Source organism: Scyliorhinus torazame, chromosome 3, assembly GCF_047496885.1.
Source record: "Scyliorhinus torazame isolate Kashiwa2021f chromosome 3, sScyTor2.1, whole genome shotgun sequence".
NCBI classification, from domain to species: domain Eukaryota; kingdom Metazoa; phylum Chordata; class Chondrichthyes; order Carcharhiniformes; family Scyliorhinidae; genus Scyliorhinus; species Scyliorhinus torazame.
The window spans coordinates 298,956,839-298,976,466 of record NC_092709.1 but is presented as its reverse complement, the minus strand read 5'-3'; positions in this window follow the sequence as shown (position 1 = coordinate 298,976,466).

Sequence of the window (19,628 nt, the reverse complement as noted above, 5' to 3'; positions counted from 1 at the left end):
TGCCTGTGTCTATGTATTTACATTGTGTATTTTATGTTTGCTCTATTATGTATTTTCCTTTCATGTTCGGAATGATCTGTCTGAGCTGCACACAGAACAATACTTTTCATTGTACACGTGACAATAAACAAATTCAATCCAATCCTGTCTAAAACAATAATAATAATAATAAATTTAAAAAAAATCAATGTGTGAATATGCTTGGTGGACATGTGAAAAAAGCAAAAAGTCTTTATCGTTTGGGTGCAAAAAGCACCCCCCCCCCAATCTGCATCATGAAAGACGACAAAGCCCTGGCCATCCCCGATGGAGCAAGATATTTAGATTTGGGACGAATCAATCTAGGGTCCAAGACACAATTCAGGTCCCCACCAAAATAAGCTGATGTGAATTGAAGTTGGGGAGGGAGGCCAGCTGGGGGCATAACTGTTGACCATGACGACGGGAGTGTTCACCAGGGAGCCACAAACAATAACATATCGACCATTGGGGTCAGCTATAATCTTAGTGGTGGAATACTGAACTCTTTTATTAATGAGAATCACTGTACCCTGGCCCTACCATCAAAACCAGAATGAACAATCTGCCTCACCCACAAGTGGGTTTCCTGCAAAAACACGATATCGCAGTTTAAACTCTTGAGATGAGCAAATGCCCTCGACCTCTTCACTGGGCCATTCAAACCCCTAACGCTCCAGGTGACCAAATGAATTGGAGGTCTCCCTCCCCCTACCCCCCCCCCCTCAATCCGGGGTCAGCCATTTTCACCGAGAGAGATGAACCAAGGAAGACTGAAAAGATAAAGAGAAAAGATCCACCCAAGATGGCCACCAAGCCAAGTCAAAGGTCAGGGTCAGGGAAAAAACAGACACCGTAAGCAGACTACCCCTACCCTCTACCCCTCCCAACAATGCCATTGCCACTGAATGTGACCACACAAAAAAACTCACCCCAATGCTGAAACATACGTTTAACAAATCCAAATAAAACAAAAACTCTAAGCTCATTATCTGAAAAACCACTGTAATGAACTGCAACGAACCCTCCAGAACCACTCCCGTTAACTATCTCCCTAGTTAGCAGGGGAACTCCCAACTGGAGAAAGAGAAAAATAGATATAAGTAAGAAAATACCAAAAACTTGCCCACCGAAAGGAAGCTATATACAGTAATATAACGAACAGAAACCCACATAGCATAAAAACTCCAATTCTAATCAAGGACTATAAGAACTTAAACCCAACAAGGGTTTAAACAACATGCAACATGCCCGACAATAGAACCAAAAACCAAATTACAACATGCCTAATTTGTGCAATTTAACAAAAGAGTCCGCAACTCCCGGCATGTTGAAGATATAGTCCTTTCCCTCAAAAGTTACTCTGAGACGAGTTGGGTAGAGCAACCCAAACCGGATTCCACTCTTGGACAGAGCGGCCTTGAATCCATTGAATGTGGCTCTTTTCTTTGCTAACTCCACACCTGTGTCCTGATAAAACCTGATGGAGTGGTCTAAAATCCCACTTAAATTTGTGTGTTCCTTTGCCCATTGCAAAACCTTTCTCTTTCCGTTAAAGCAGTGGAATTGCACAATCACGGCACATGGTGGATCTTCAGGATGAGGTGTTGCTGCTAACTTTAGCCTTAGTTTAATTGCTCTGTTCTATCACCTTTGCTCTTGAGTCGCCAGGTATCTTTCTGATACCGCCACGTGGTTCAAGTCCGAGTAATGATCAATAATCCAATACACCGATTAGTAAGAGTTAAATCAACGCACATTTATTATATACAGTAATCAATACTCATGCATAAATGCTACTTCTAAGCTACTTCCTACAACTAACAGGCCAATACTTAACTTGGAAATGGCCCACCAGGTCAGGGAAACGAATGGCCTTTCGTTTGGGTTCTGAGCCTGCGGGATTCGAAGCTGGTACAGATCGATAGCTACAAGCGCCTATCTCGTAGCGAGCGTTGAAGTAAGACTTACGATTTGAGTGGCTGTTGCAGAAGTTCAGCAGAAGGGATTGCAGAAGGGTGGCAGAGAGGAGAAGGGTCGATTTGAACTTGGACTCTATTCTTATAGTCCCCAGGGGCTTCCCGCCTTTCGGGGCGGACCCTGTACCTGGTTCCAAGTGATTGGACTTTGTCCTAATCACTTGGTTCGATATTCTCCAATGCTGGAGCGATTCCTTGATCGATGGGCAGTCTTGGGGTGATCGTTCACCTCCCTTTGTGTAGGCTCCTGTTGGCGCCGAAAAGTCTGGGTTGGCTTTGTGTGTCTAATTTGTTGCACATTGTTCCCGGGGATTGCTAATTAGTATTCAGATGGCTGGTGTTTTGTTATGCTGATGGCTGCAGGTATCGATCTTGTCTGGCCTTCCCAGAGGCGAATACACAGTTTTACCTGCAGCTGCTTGTTTTAGTCCTGTTGGCTGATTTTCCCATCAGCCTTTTCCGTTTGCCATTTTAAATCGGGGTTAGCCATTCTAAATCGGGAGTTAGCCATTTTAACTGGCTACAGAGGCTTCAGCCGAAATGTGTGATGGGCTTAGTCCAATTCAAGCGGGGATGTGACTCCACCTTTACCCACCATTTTGCAGAACATGCCCGAGAAATATTCCCTTCCAGCAACCCCACAACCTGGCTATTCTGCCTCCTGGACCTGTTTTCCAGGTCATTGATCTTGGCTCTCAGTGATTCATTTGTTTCGGCCACCGAAGCCAGTTTGGGACCCGATCGCTGTGGTTCAATAAGGCCATCTCCATGTTCTTGATCATGACTCCCTGTACTTCACCGGCCTCATTAGTTTTCCCCAGAGCCACTCAAATGGGGGGCCAAGGCATCTGCACTTGAGCTTTTGAGATCCTCCAACATAATTTGCCGGTGCTTCTCAAATTCTTTCGCCAAGGTATTAAACAGAACCTTGGCTGTTAGTGGAGTGAAGGAGAAACAGAAACCGACTCCGCCAACTTACTTGCCATTGAGCTCCGAGACGTTTCAGATTCTGTCCAAGCTTTCTTTTTCCTTTTTGGGGGCATTTCAGTAACAAAAGAGCTCTATTCATAGAATCATAGAATTTACAGTGCAGAAGGAGACCATTCAGCCCATCGAGACTGCACCGGCCCTTGGAAAGAGCACCGACTTAAACCCATGCCTCCACCCTATCCCCGTAACCCAGTAACCTTACCTAACCTATTGGACACAAAGGGGCAATTTAGCATGGCCAATCCACCTAACCTGCACATCTTTGGGCTGTGGGCTGTGGGAGGAAACCGGAGCACCCGAAGGAAACCCACGCAGACAAAGGGAGAAAGTGAAAACTCCACACAGACCGTCACCCAAGGCCGGAATTGAACCCGGGTCCCTGGAGCTGTGAAGCAGCAGTGCTAACCATTGTGCCACCATGCCGCTGGATAACTAGCATGGGCTTTAGATGAATTAACAACCTGTGACACCAGAAAAACAGGCAAAATGTACAGTTCTCCAGCGGGAGCCACCTTGTGCACATCTTCCCCGACATTACGCCACTGGAGGTCCAGCTTGACAGTTTCTTTTGACATTTTTGACAGTTGCTATTGGCAGTTCTGACAGTTCCATTTGAGAGCTCTCTTGACAGTTCCAATGAGTTTATGCACATTCATGTCTACTTTTAACAAACTTAAGGGCACATTACTTCTCTGATCAACTTCAGATGATCAGCTCTACCCTACCTTGACCCATTTGTTTTCATTCCATTTCATTTTAACTGTCTTTTACCATTTCTTTCTTTCTTAATATATATTTAATCCCCTCCCCCAATCTTATCCACCTTTCCTTAACTTTTCTGCTCTTTGTTTCCCCCTTCCCCTCCCCCCACATCTACAGTTCATCCTCGGATGTCAGTTTCCCTGCTATTTGACCATTCACATCTTTTGTTCTCTCTGGGGACTGCCATTAGCACTGTTTCCCCTTGGTTTCTGTGGCCATTAGCACTGTTTCCCCTTGGTTTCTGTGGCCATTAGCATCCGGTTTCCCTGGGCTTCTGTGGCGATGACTCATCTTTCATTCTCACTCCACAGTATAAATATTTCCCACTTCCTCTGTCTGTTAGCTTTGACAAAGGGTCATCTGGACTCGAAACGTTAGCTCTTTTCTCTCCCTACAGATGCTGCCAGACCTGCTGAGATTTTCCAGCATTTTCTCTTTTGTTTCAGATACCAGCATCCGCAGTAATTTGCTTTTATTTACTTCTCTGAAGGACTCTTGACATCTCCCAAAGGTGTCTGAGACCATATTCAAAGGAGTGCCCTACCTCTTCAAAAGGTAATCTTTCTCTCTAAAGGACTCAACAAAGTTTAGACCGGCTCCCACCAGGTCAATCCTTTTTCTTTTTAAATTTAGAGTAATTATTATTTTTTTCCAATTAAGGGGCAATTTAGCGTAGCCAATCCACCTAACCTGCACATTTTTGGGTTGTGCGGGCTAAACCCAGGCAGACACGGGGAGAATGTGCAAACTCCACACGGACAGTGACCCAGGGCCGGGATTCAAACCCAGGTCCTCAGCGCCGCAGTCCCAGTGCTATCCAGTGCGCCACCGTGCTGCCCACCAGGTCAATCCTAATACACCTCGTGGAATATTCCCTCAAATTGACAAAGTGTTGTTTTTGATGAGGAAACTGGTGCGATTCCCATTGCTCCGGCCGCACAATCCAGATCGGAGTCCTCAGGCCATGCCTGAGGTGCAAAGTGTCGATTTGCCTGCCCCAGGGGTCATCTGAGCACTTCAATGAAGAGGACACTGCATTTAAACAGCTCCACAATGCTTGATCTGATTCATGCCAGGAGGATGGCAGCTTGCAAGCCAACTCCTAGATTTACGGAGTGGGCCCTCAGCCATTTGCCGGATGCCGTGGAGGAGAGGCAGGCCACAATATACCCGTGGGCTGGCAGGAGCACTCCCAGCAAGGTCACAACTCCTGCCTGGGAGATAGTGGCAGAACTGGTCAGTGCCAGCAGCCTGACCAGGAGGACGGGTACGCAATGTAGCAAACAAATGAATGACCTACTATGATCAGCAATGGTAAGTGCTCCCAGTCTCCCCTTGGCACTCCACCATTCTATCACCAACTGGAATGTCACCTGGAACCCACATTTTTTGCAAAAATATACTTTATTCGTAAAATATCTGCAAGAACATGACATGCATTTCAAAATGTCCATCACATAAAGTTCAATAATATTCAGGTTCTCTGTGATGCACGATCAATTACGATGAGACGAGAGTAGGGAGTAATCGAGGCTTTATTAAGCAGAGATGCGTTGCCTCCTGCAGCTGCTGCTGAAATGGCTGCAGCTTGGTGAGCACACACATTTATACTCCGCCTACTGGGCGGAGCCAGCAGGTAGGGATCTACCCCCGTACCTGTAGTACAGGAGCCTTACCGTATTACTTCTTATATACGTAATATATACAAACAGTGGTGACTACCACACTCTGCATATATCATGTTGTACTCTTTTAAAATAAATTTAGTGTACCCAATTCATTTTTTTCCAAATAAGGGGCAATTTAGCGCGTTCAATCCACCTATCCTGCACATCTTTGGGTTGTGAGGGTGAAACCCACGCAAACACGGGGAGAATGTGCAAACTCCACACGAACAGTGACCCAGAGCTGGGATCGAACCTGGGACCTGCCCTTATCATGTTGTACTCTTGAGGTACTTCAATACAGTCAAAGAAACATTACAAACATTCAAAGTGGTGATTACAAATGGTGCAAAGGCATTTAAGTTGTCTACATAGATCAAGTTGCACCCTGAGGTTCTCCAATACACGAAAGAGAAAATGCTGGAAAATCTTAGCAGGTCTGGCAGCATCTATAGGGAGAGAAAAGATCTAACGTTTTGAGTCCAATGACTCTTTGTCAAAGCTAATGTGGGGAATATTTATACTGTGGAGTGAGAATGAAAGATGAGTCACAGCCACAGAAACCCAGGGAAACCAGGTGCTAATGGCCACAGAAACCAAGGGAAAAGAGTGCTCATGGCAGTCCCCAGAGAGAACAAAGATGTGAGAGGCCAAACAGCAGAGAAACTGACATCAGAGGGTAAACTCTGACAGATATAGAAGTGGGGGGAGGGGAAGGGAGAAGCAAAGGGGAGAAGGGGTAAGGAAAGATGGATAAGATTGGGGGGGGGGGGGGGGTTAAATATATATTAAGAAAGACAAGAAAGAAAGAAATGGTAAAAGACAATGAAAATGAAATGAAATGAAAACAAATGGGTCAGGTGGGGTAGAGCTAATCATCTGAAGTTGTTGAATTCGATGTTCAGGCCGGAAGGCTGTAGCGTGCCTAACTGGAAGATGAGATGTTCCTCCAGTTTGCGTTGAGCTTCACTGGAACATTGCAGGAGGCCAAGAACAGACATGTGAGTATGGGCGCAGGGTCTTTAATTAAAATGGCAAGCAACGGTAAGGTCAGGGTCCTGAATGCGCATAGACCGAAGATGCTCAGCAAAGCGATCACGTCTGCGTTTGGTCTCTCCGATATAGAGGAGACCACATTGGGAGCAGCGAATGCAATAGACCAAATTGGAAGAGATGCAAGTGAAACGCTGCTGAACCTGGAATGAGTGTTTTGGGCCTGGGATGTTAAGCATGGAAGAGGTATAGGGGCAGGTGTTACAGCTTCTGCGATTGCATGGCAAGGTGCCATGGGTGACGGGAGAGGTGTTGGGTATGGTGGAGGAGTGGACGAGATTATCTCGGAGGGAACGGTCTCTGCGGAATGCTGACAGGGTGTGAAGGGAAGGTGTGTTTGGTGGTGCCATCACACTGAAGTTGGCGAAAATGGCGGAGGATTATGCTTTGCATACGGAGGCTGGTGAGATGAAATGTGAGGACGAGGGGGACTCTATCCTTGTCCTGGGAGGGAGGAGAGATGGTGAGTGTGGTGGCGCGGGAGATAGACCACACACTGTTGAGGGCCCTGTCCACAACTGTAGGAGGGAAATCACGGTTGAGGAAGAAGGAACACATTTTCGAAGCACCATTTTGGAAAGTGGCATCATCGGAACAAATGCGACGGAGGCGAAGGAGTTGCGAGAAAGGGATGGAGTCCTTACAGGGTATAGTCCAGATAGCTGTGGGAGTCAGTGGGCTTGCAGTGGGTGTTAGTAGATAGTCTATTGCCAAAAATGGAGACAGAAAGATCAAGGAAGGGAAGGGAAGTGTCTGAGGTGGACCAGGTGAAAATGATGGAGGGGTGGAAACTGGAAGTGAAGTTGATGAATTCTCCAATACAGTTGTGTTACATGTAATATTCACCATACACATTCAATGTAAGTCCTACTGCCCAAGTGGGTTCTATATAATTCCCATCCCCTCAGTTCACTGTGGGTGAAAGGTCTTAGACAGCGACCATCCGCCATTAAGCCTCTGCGATGGTTGCCCCAAGGTTTAGTGCATCCCTCAACACGTGGTCTTGGGCCAATCTGCAACACTTGGTCGGAGGCAACGCTTTGCACCAAGTTTTGGACAGACAAAGAGCGTCTGTCACTAGGTTGATGATCCTCCAGCAACAGCCAATGTATGTTTTGGTGTGTGGCCCTGGAAACAGCCCGTAGAGCACAGAGACCTGCGTCACGGAACTGCTCGGAATAAACCTCGACAAAAAAAACACCTCTCTCCAGGCATTCTTTGCTGAGGCATGTTCCACAAGGAGGTGGACAATGCTCTCTTCCCCACCACACCGACCGAATATTGCAGATTGGCACATTCAGTATTGTATAAAACGTTGGTTAGGCCACAGCTAGAGTATTGTGTGCAGTCCTGGAATCCACATTATAGGAGGGATGTGGTACATTGGAAAAGTTGCAGAGGAGATTTACCAGGATGTTGCCTGGGCTGGAGGGTTTTCGTTACGAAGAGAGATTGGATAGACTTGGATTGTTTTCCTTGGAGCAGAGAAGACTGAGGGGGACATGATTGAGACGTATACAATTATGAGGGGCATAGATAGAGTAGACAGGAACAAATTTTCCCCTTGGTGGAGGTACCAATCACCAAATGGCATAGATTTAAGGTAAGGGAGAGGCAGCTCGGTGGCACAGTGGTTAGCAGTGTTGCCTCACAGCGCCGAGGTCCCAGGTTCGATCCTGGCCCTGGGTCACTGTCCGTGTGGAGTTTCCACATTCTCCCCATGTTTGCGTGGGTTTTGCCCCCACAACCAAAAAAGATGCGCAGGGTAGGTGGATTGGCCACGCTAAATTGCCCCTTTTTTGGACAAAAAAAATGTTTGGGTACTCTAAATTTATTTTTAAAGAGATTTAAGGTAAGGGGCAGGAGGTTTCGAGAGGATGTGAGGAAAAACCTTTTTACCCAGAGGGTGGTGGGAGTTTGGAACTCGCTGCCTGAAAGGGTGGTAGAGGCAGTGACCCTCATAACATTTAAGAAGTATTTAGATGTGCACTTGTGATCCCAAGTCTATGGCCTGCTGGGAAATGGGATTAGAATAGTTAGGTGGTTGTTTCTACCAGCACAGGCTCGATGGACCAAAGGGCCTTTTCTGTACTGTAAACCTATGTAACTCTATGGCACTCCATAACTGCTGGCTGACCTGCTGAGTATTTCTAGCATTCGCTGTTTTTATTGCTTTTGCCAAATCTGGTCTGGCTTTTCTTAACTAACACACTGTTATGGGTCAGGGTTTAGAGAACCCCAAAGTGTATCATGGAGTTCACCAGACCCACAACTTATAATAGATTGTGGTATGGGGAGCACACGGCCCACTCTACAAATGTGGTACTTCAGAATGGAAAAGTTATTTTTTAAAGCAAAACAATGTTTATTCTATGAACGCAAGTGATGCACAATCAATTACACTCAAGACGAAGTGATTCCATAACTGAAGGCTTTAATCTGCTAGAACTCTTCCCCAGCAGCTTCAATACAGAAAGTGAAGGCTGCTGGGACGGCACCGGTTCTTATACACCGCCTCTCAGGGCGGAGCTATGTACAACAGCCAATGGTAGACTCCTGGGTCCGACCAATGGTCATCCACCTCTTAGGTACCGCAATACCGGGTACTACCACATTCACCCCCTGTTAAAAAAGAGCCCGGCGGGGGTGGTGGCCAGCGTTAATAGTCGCCTTTCGCATGGTATGACCAGGTATGGAGGTACCGTTATGTCGAGGGTAATTACAAAGTGTTCATAGTGCAGCAATCAGTCGATCGGGTGGCCTGGTCGTCCTTCTGGAGCGTCTGAGCCTCGGCGGTGATGCTGATGGGGGTCCCGGCGGTTGCGACTCGGGGAGCGTGATGTCGTCCTCCCTGGCAGCTTCGTCACCCCTAGGCGGCGCTGTTGGGGCAAAAGGTTGACAGGGGGGCAAAGCGCCTGTAGAGGGCGTCGGTGCGTGGTCGGGCCTAGGCAGGAGCAGCGGGAGTACTGCCCCTCCAGTTAGGTGCTGTGGGGAGGGTGGGGGTGGGGGCAATGGTTCGGGTGCACGTGGGGCTCCAGCGGGCGCCAGGCCCCGAAGGGAGACTGTGTCCTGCCGGCCATCAGGGAACGCTACGTAGGCGTACTGGGGGCAGCGTGCAGTAGGTGGACCCTCTCGACCAACTGGTCCGACTTGTGCGCCCTCACATGTTTTCGAAGCAAGCTGAGTCCGGGTGTCGCTATCCAGGCTGGGAGCGAGGTCCCGGAGGAGGACTTCCTGGGGAAAACAAGGAGACGTTCGTGAGGTGTCTGATTTGTGGCTGTACAGAGCAGCGACCGGATGGCGTGGAGGGCCACCGGGAGGACTTCCTGCCAGCGGGAGATTCCTGGACCGTAGGGCCAGCAGGACGGTCTTCCAGACCGTTCCGTTCTCCCTCTCTACCTGTCTGTTACCCCGGGGGTTGTAACTTGTCGTCCTGCTCGAGGCGATGCCCTTGCTGAGCAGGAATTGACGCAGTTCGTCGCTCATCAAGGAGGACCCCCTATCACTGTGAATGTATGCGGGGAAACCGAACAGTGTAAAGATACCCTGGAGGGCCTTGATGTCGGTGGTTGTGGTCATGTCGGGGCAGGGGATGGCGAATGGGAACCGGGAGTATTCGTCAATCACGTTCAGGAAGTACGTGTTGCGGTCGGTGGAGGGGAGGGGGCCTTTGAAGTCCATGCTGAGGCATTCAAAGGGATGGGAAGCCTTTATCAGGTGCGCCCTCGCTGGCCGGTTGAAGTGCGGTTTGCACTCCGCGCAGATTTGGCAGTCCCTGGTGGCTGTCCTGACCTCCTCGATGGAGTAGGGCAGGTTGCGGGCCTTGATAAAATGGAAAAAGCGAGTGACCCCCGGGTGGCAGAGGCCCTCATGGAGGGATCGGAGGTGGTCCCCCCGCACAATTGCCGTGGGACAGGGCATCAGGAGGCTCGTTTAGCATCCCTGGACGGTACAAGATCTCGTAATTGAAGGTGGAGAGTTCTATCCTCCACCGCAAGATCTTGTCATTCTTAATCTTGCCCCGCTGTTCATTATCGAACATGAAGGCCACCGACCGTTGGTCCGTGAGGAGAGTGAATCTCCTGCCGGCCAGATAATGCCTCCAGTGTCGCACAGCTTCTACTATGGCCTGGGCCTCCTTTTCGACTGAGGGGTGGCGAATTTCGGAAGCATGGAGTGTACGGGAGAAGAAAGCCACGGGCCTGCCCGCTTGGTTAAGGGTGGCCGCCAGAGCCACGTCGGATGCATCACCCTCGACCTGGAAGGGGAGGGACTCGTCGATGGCGCGCATCGTGGCCTTAGCAATGTCTGCTTTGATGCGGCTGAAGGGCTGGCGGGCTTCCGTCGACAGGGGGAAGGTTGTGGACTGGATCAGGGGTCGGGCTTTGTCTGCGTAATTGGGGAGCCACTGTGCATAATAGCTGAAGAACCCGAGGCAGCGCTTCAGGGCCTTGGGGCAGTGAGGGAGGGGGCGCATGCGCTCAGGGTCGGGGCCTATGACTCCACTTCGCACTACGTAGCCTAGAATGGCTAGACGGTCGATGCTAAACACGCATTTATCCTTATTGTAGGTCAGATTAAGGGTTTTCACGGTCTGGAGGAATTTGCGGAGGTTGGTGTCATGGTCCTGCTGGTCATGGCCGCAGATGGTGACGTTATCCAGATACGGGAACGTTGCGCGTAAGCCGTACCAGTCAACCATTCGGTCCATCTCTCGCTGGAAGACCGAGACCCCATTAGTGACACCAAAGGGAACTCTTAAAAATTGATAGAGCCGCTCATCCGCTTCGAAGGCAGTGTACTTGCGGTCACTAGTGCGGAGGGGTAGCTGGTGGTAGGCGGACTTGAGGTCCACCGTGGAGAAAACCTTGTATTTTGCGACCCTGTTTACCAGGTCGGCTATTCGGGGGAGAGGGTACGCATCCAGCTGCGTAAACCTGTTGATGGTCTGGCTGTAGTCGATGACCATCCTATGCTTGTCCCCGGTCTTTACCACCACTACCTGAGCCCTCCAGGGGCTGTTGCTTGCTTCGATGACCCCTTCCCCCAGCAGCCTTTGGACCTCGGACCTGATGAAGGTCCGGTCCTGGGCACTGTACCGTCTGCTCCTGGTGGCGACCGCCACACCCTTTGCAGGTGGTGGTGCGGGCCGGGCAGCGCGGGCAGGGATGATTCGCCTGCCCGCTGAAGAAACAGCGGGGTCCGGCGGCGTTAGCGGGCCGTCTCGCCGCGCAGGCTTGCGGGGTCAGGGGGAAGGTCTGAGGGGCTGCCACTGTGGGGTGCCACGCAGCCCAGGGGGCCGCCGCGCGATCGGGTGCAAAAGACAGCGCATTTTTATAGGCAACGTCCATGGACCCTGCCAGGGCCCGTGTCTCTGTAAGTCCTAGAGTGTCCCTTTCTAGGAGCCTTCGGCGGATATCGGGGGAGGTCATACCTGCCACGAAAGCATCCCTGATTAAAAGTTCAGTGTGCTCGCTCCCTGAAACTTGAGGGCGACGGGTTTGCAATCTGGGGTGAGGTTCGCAAACAGGGAAGGCGGGTCGACCTTAAGGGTCGCGAGGCCGCAGACAGTAAGGGGAGGTATAGGGCCGCCGAATTTAAAAGTCAGGCTTTGAAAATGGCATTGGAAATCCAGCCCCAGGAGGGTAGCCACGCAGAGGTGCGGCAGGGCGTACAGGCAGAAATTGTTGAATTTCCTACTTTGGACAGTGAGGTTTGCTAGGCAGAACCCCTGTATCTCCACCGAGTGTGACCCGGAGGCCAGGCAGATCCTTTGATTTACAGGGTGGGTTACAAGTGAACAGCGCCTTACCGTGTCGGGGTGAACAAAGCTTTCCGTGCTCCCAGAGTCAATCAGGTACGACGTCTCGTGGCCGTTGATGAGGACCGTCGTAGCCATTGCGAGTGTCCAAGGTCGACTTTGGTCCAGTGTTAGCAAGGCCAGATGAAGCAGATGCGAGTTCTGATCGGGCAGCGTGTAGTCGACCGAGTTGGGGGCCTGGGGCCCCATCCAAGATGGCGTTACCCATGGGTCGCACATGGTATCCGAGAATGAAAATGGCGTCGGCGATGGACAAAATGGTTTACCGGGTGGATGTAATGTCCTTCCAGCAGTTCGATAGTGGCGGCATAGTTCTCCGCCTCCTCGATAAGGGGGTAGATCCCAGGGCTGACCCGGGAGTGCAGGAGATGCATCTTCTGTCCTTCCGCGGGGGTGCCTACGGCCATGTCGAGGTAGCCCTTAAAGCACGCCAGCCAGTGTTTAAAAATAGCAGCAGAGTTATCCGCGTGGGGGCTGAGCTGGAGGCACTCCGGTTTGATGCGGAGATCCATCCTTCCAACTGAAGTTGTAGCAGATTAAATTGATGCACAATCAATTACACTCAAGACGAAATGATTCCATAACTGAAGGCTTTAATCTGCTAGAACTCTTCCCCAGCAGCTTCGATATAGAAAGTGAAGGCTGCTGGGACGGCACCGGTTCTTATACTCTGCCTCTCAGGGCGGAGCTATGTACAACAGCCAATGGTAGACTCCTGGGTCTGACCAATGGTCATCCACCTCTTAGGTACTGCAATACCTGGTACTGCCACAGCAAGTTAACCTTTTTTTAAAACAAACAGTGAACATCTAAGCAACCATTAATTCAAATACAATCCCAAAGACTACAACCCTAAGTAACCCTGTAAGCTGTCCTTTTAACATCCAAAAGACTTAACAAACCTTCAAACAGGAGCACATTAGGTTTACATTGAATACTGAGACCTTTTACAATTCTGGGTTCACCAAATGATCCATAGATAGTCTTTGGATGGCAGAGATCAACAGTACAGCTCTTTGTTAAAATTCAGATGCAACTCACTGAAAAACACAGGCACACCCAAGCTTTTTCTCAAACTGAAACTAAAAAGCAGAAGTAGAGCTCAGCTCCACCCACACTCTGACATCACTCCAGTAACATGAGCAGCTCCATTTCTTAAAGGTCCATTTCATAAACACCCATTTCTTAAAGGTACTCTCACATAACACACACATTTGGTTAAGTGACCATTCATCTTTTTCATAAGTTATTGTTTCTTAAAGGTTCCCCACCATTGAAGTTAAACTGACCTGCCTGTAGTTGCTGTTTTTTACCTTGCACCCTTGTTTGAATAAGGTTTGAACAAGGAGTTTGCAATTCTCCAGTCCACTGGCACCACCCCTCTATCTGTTCAGACCAGTGACTCTGTAGTTTCTACCTTTACTTCCCTCACTATCCTCAGACACATCTCACCTGGTCCTTGGATTTAACTTTAACTGCAGCCACCTAGCTAACACCTGCTCATTTTAATAGTTCAGCCATGTTCACTGCCTCCATGTATAAATTGCCTTTTGGTCACTAAACTCTCCCAGTCCTCTTTTTAACACCTTTTTGCTGTTTATATGCTTAGAGAATACTTTTGGGTTTCCTTTTTATGTTAGCTGCCAATCTCTTCTCTTACTCTCTGTTTGCTTCTCTTTGTTTTTTTCACTTCCTCTCTGAACTTTCTATATTCAACCTGGTTCTCAATTGTATCACCCACCAGACATTTTTCGACTTCACCTCCCTCTTTGTCTCTTTCAACATCCAGGAAATCTGGACTTGTTTGGCCTCTCTGTGCCCCTTGTGAAAATGCACCTCAACTGTACCAGAACTGTGTCATCTTTGAAGGCATCCTATTGTTCCATTACTTCTGTTAGCTTTGCCCATTAATCTCTGGTCCCAATCTATCTAGGTCAGATCCGTTATCACCTCATTCAAGTTGGGCCTCCCCAAAGGAACAATTTTTACTCTGGATTTCTTGTTGTCTTTTCCTTTGCCAATCTAAATTGTACGATACATTGACTGCCATTCTCTAAATGTTCCCCTACTGACACTTGATCCACTTCACTTACCTCTTTCCCCAGGACCAGGACCAGGAATCTCTCTTTGAGCCAAACGCCTTGAGCCAAAAACATCCTGATCTATAAAATTCTCCTGAACACATTTCAGAGACTCTTCCTCCTCTCTGCCCTTTACATTATTACCACCCCAATCTCTAATAGGATAATTAAAGTCCCCCATTATAACAACTATATAAGTCTTACATCTCTCAGTCATGGTTTGCAAATTTGTTTCATCATACCTTTCCCACTAATTGGTGAGCTATAAAATGTACCCAGGCGTGTAATGATACATTTATTGCTTCTTAACTCTGAACAATTAGATTCTGTCCATGACCCCTCAGGAATATCCTCCCTCACCAGCATTTTAATATTCTCCTTAACCAATGCAGCCATGGTAACTACTTGCTTTCCTTCCCTACCTTTCCTGAAAACATCTAAAAACATCTTATATCCAGGAATATTTAATACCCAGTCCCGCCCTTTATGGAAACAATCTCCACTGACACCCCAGCGTCATATTCCCACGTAACTGTTTGTGCCTGCAGCTCACCAACCTTACTTACTTTGTTAATAATTTTAAAATAATGACAATAATAATGGTAATTTCTCAAGAATCACATTTGTACCCCAAAGGCTGAATTGCAGCAACTTACATCAAAAAGTTAATTTATAAACTAAGTAGTCAAGTTAAAAACATGGAAACATGTAACAGTCACGTAATAACAAAAATAGACAAACTAATTCAACAGGTAACTGGGAAGTGGTGGACACGATATTAAAAGAAGGAATATTGAATTAAGACCATACTCCACGCATTCACATATATGCACATAAACCTAATCTAGTTACATTCCCTCTTACACTGTCCCCACATAATACCTCACTACTTCTTACTCTAGGGATAGCAAGAGCTTCAATTGGTGGTGGGGCAGGAAGGTCGCCTTGAGCTTTCCCATCCCGAACTTTATTGAGGCAAGGACAGAACACAGTGGGGTGCCCACCCGCCACTGTCCTGCCCAGTTAAACTTTCTCGTGCCACCAAACCTGCCTTGGGTAAAGGCATTAAATTTTTCCTCGGCAAGGGACAGATTGGGTTGCTCTGCCATTCTGAACTTGATGGCCCAAATGGCCTCCTCCTGTAACCTATGGCACTCTGACTCCACCTCCTATTTCTATACTTACTAGTGCATGATGCCAGGAGTAATTCAGAGATTACTACCTTTGAGGTCTTGCTTTCTCGTTTCTTTACTAACTCCTTAAATTACGATTATAGGACCTCATCCTTCTTTCTTCTTATGTTGTTAGTACATGACCCATAATCACTAACTGTTCTGCCTCACCATCAGGGTGCTCTGCAGCCACATAGTGATATGCTTGACCCTGGCACCAGGGAGGCAACATATCTTCCTAGTTTTACTTCTGCAGCTTCAGAAATATCTGTCTGTTACACGCACCCTTATCGATTTCCTAATCTTCTTCCTGACACTGCCCCTCCACATACCACCTCCCTCCCCCACTGCCCCATACAGCTGAGCCAACCATGGTGCCATTGATTTGGCTTAGGCTGCATCCCACAAAGGAACCATCATTAGTATTTAAAACTAAATACTAGTTGGAGGGTGAGATACACTCCAGGACTCCTGAATTTCCTGCCTAGTCCTCCTTGACTGACTTGTGGATATCTATTGCCTTTTTCTCTGCATACCCTTAAGCTGCAAGATGACCTTATCAATAAACCATGAAACTTTCCACCTCGTGCATGTACCACAATGACACTCGGGAGTTTGAACTTCTACAACTGACAACATTTCATGCATGAGAAGTATCATGAAGTTTCTACATGGAACATGATGCAGACCACACAGGACCGAGCTGCCCTGTCATGCCTCAATTTATTAACCATTAAGAGCAGCAGGGTGACACAGTGGGTAGCACTGTTGCATCACGGCGCCGAGGTCCCAGATTCAATCCTGGCTCTGGGTCACTGTCCGTGTGGAGTTTGCACATTCTCCCCATGTTTGCGTGGATTTCGCCCCCACAATCCAAAAGAAGTGTGGGGTAGGTGGATTGGCCACGCTAAATTGCCCCTTAATTGGAAAAAGTGAATTGGGTACACTAAATTTTTTTAAAAATTAACCATTAAACATAGCGACCATTAAATAACGACTCATCGCCTTCGCATCATAGAATTTACAGTGCTGTAGGAGGCCATTCGGCCCATCGAATCTGCACCGGCCCCTGGAAAGAGCACCCTACCCAAGCCCACATCTCCACCCTATCCCCATAACCCAGTCACCCCACTTAACCTTTTTGGACACTAAGGGCAATTTAGCATGGTCAATCCACCTAACCCGCACATCTTTGGACTGTGGGAGGAAACCGGAGCACCCGGAGGAAACCCACGCACACACTGGGAGAACATGCAGACTCCGCACAGACAGTGACCCAAGCCGGGAATCGAACCTGAGACCCTGGAGCTGTGAAGCAACAGTGCTAACCACTATGCTACTGTGCTGTCCAGTTGCTTTTCCTATGCTGATGTTATTTCATAGGGTGGTTAACTTACCTCATTTAACTTATTATTTGAAACCCTTATATTTCAAATTCTTGAAAAAAAAAATCAGACTTTATTAGTTCGTTAATTTTAATTGTGAATTCTATGAGATTCTATCCCCCAGCTCTGCTATTGTGGGAGCATCTTCAAGTACATTTCAAAGAGGAGCCCTACCAGCACTAACTAAGAGGTGGGCAAAAAATATGACCATGTCAATGTCACCCACATCTCAGAACAAAACAGTAAAATGAATGTTTGAAATATAACAGGCTGTGTGTTTCACACGGTGTGCTACTGTGTTGGTAGCATGCTGCGTGTTCTATATATTTGCTGCATGTTATTCAACAGTCTTTGTAGGCCAGTGTTGTGTGCTAGCACATGGGAACTAAAATCTTCAGCTCACCTTGGAGTGCCAACCCGAGAACATCTGCAGCAGAAAGCTGCATATAAGAGACTTATACCATGAGTTGCACCGTCTTTAGCAGGGTAGGTCATTGAATGGATACTGAGGGGTATCAATAATTTATTTTTTGCTCTAAGGTCTGCTGTCCTGATCAATGGAAATGGCAAAAATAATGTTGCGGACTTTCTCCGATCCACATTCCTCATGGCCCCAGCTGTCTCAAAGAGTGAGCAGTGTCACCTGGGGAAGTGCTGCAGCCAATAGTTTAATCATCCCAGTGCGCACAGATTAAATGCTACCTCAATCCTCACAAACCTCTCATGGACACACAGCTGTCAGTCACATTACTGTGATGGTAGATGGAATCAAGCAGCACAAAGTTAGTTAGTTCAGGACAGAGGATGAAGGTTAAACATTGTGGTCTGGGGCACTCGGATCAAAGGCAGGTTTATATTTTGAGTAATATGGTAGCACATAAGAGTGGATAGCATGGTCATTTGTATGGCTGAGGGAAATATATGTGTAGTTGAAAGGATTATATGGCTAGCAGTAATGGGTTGCTACACAAAGGCAGTGGATGGTGATTCCTCTCCCCGCCCCCAGATATAGGTAAGATGGAATGAAGTGTCAAGAGCTTGGGCGTAACTTTGAAGAGAATTTCCATACAAATCCCACATCGGGAAAAGCTTCCAGGTGAGCAGCCACCCCTGTCTGCTCAAGTACCTGACTGACAAAATCATGGTGCCATAATGTCCAAAATGGAATTTATGGAAATTTTATACATTCCATAGGATTACCGTTATACTTTAGCTCTTTAGTGCAAAATGTTGTGTGCCAGAAATTTGGAAATGTACCTGAAGCAACACCCTATATTTTCCTTCCATCTTTCCCCCCACATTGGAAGATTCCAGGAAAATTCTTGGCAAGACAAATTACTTGTGATGAGAATATAATACAGAATAGTTGCAGGAGGCATTGACCAGCAAGAGACTGAACAGGATTACAAGTTTTAACTTGGGTTCTTTTCTAGGGTCATCAATAGAAGTTATTGATGAAAATTTCTCAATGCTTCCACAAACATCAAGCACCCAGTTGTTACAGGTTACAGAATTTTAAAAAAAAATTTAGTGTACCCAATTCATTTTTTCCAATTAAGGGGCAATTTAGTGTGCCCAATCCACTTACCCTGCACATCTTTGGGTTGTGGGGGCGAAACCAACGCAAACACGGGGAGAATGTGCAAACTGCACACGGACAGTGACTCAGAGACGGGATCGAACCTGGGACCTCGGCGCCATGAGGCAGCAATGCTAACCACTGGGCCACCGTGTTGCCCATACAGGTTATATAAATGAAGCTCCCTCTAATCTATCCTAACAATTGGCTCCTGTATGACCCCAACGAGCCCCCTCACTGAATTATCACATTTTCAGATCAACTATTCCAAGTCTCTCTTGCTTGATAATCCCAATCAACACGAGTCAATATAGAATTAAAGGTAGCTTTGTGCTTTCGTTTCTTGCTCATTACAGAACGGAGTTGCAGAAAACTCATTGCCCATCAGCAAAATACAAAATTCAGCTTGAAATCTGAACTAGAAACAGGAAATAATTTAGCTCGGCAGGTCAGGCATCATCGATCCAAGAAAACACAAATCCGTTGGATGTTTCAGATGTAAATCTGTCCTCACAACTTAAGATATTAAATATAACAGGATTTTACAAATAAAGCTAAAAAAAGAAAATAAAAATAAACTAAAAACTAAGGGAATGAGGGAAAACACGCAAGTTTGATTGGTACGTAGGACTTATAAGCAGGAGTTGGCTATTTGGCCTATTAAGCCTGCCCTGCCATTCGGTAAGATCATGGTTGACCTGGTCACGGTCTCAAATTCATTTTCCCGTTTGCTCCCATAATCCTTGGCTCCCTTGACTATCAGAAATCTAACTGAGTCTTGAATACATTGCTCTCTGGGGAAGAAAATTCCACATTCTAATGACCACCTGAAAGAAAAAGATTCTCATCACCGGGTTGATCTTTAAAAATGATCTTCGTGGGACTAAGTTGTGTGTGTGGTGGGAGGCAGGAATCAGAGGCCGCCCTGCCAGTGTTACTTCGTGGAACCCACTCTTTTATGTGGAGAAAGCCGCTGATAGCAACATATGCTTTTCCCACCCAACATAGGCCGTTGCAATTTCTGGGAAGATTCCACCCATGGTCTAACCAAGGCCCTATTCAGTTGCAGTAAAACTTCCCTACTTTTATATTCCATTCCCCTTTCACTGTTGGTCTCTTACTTT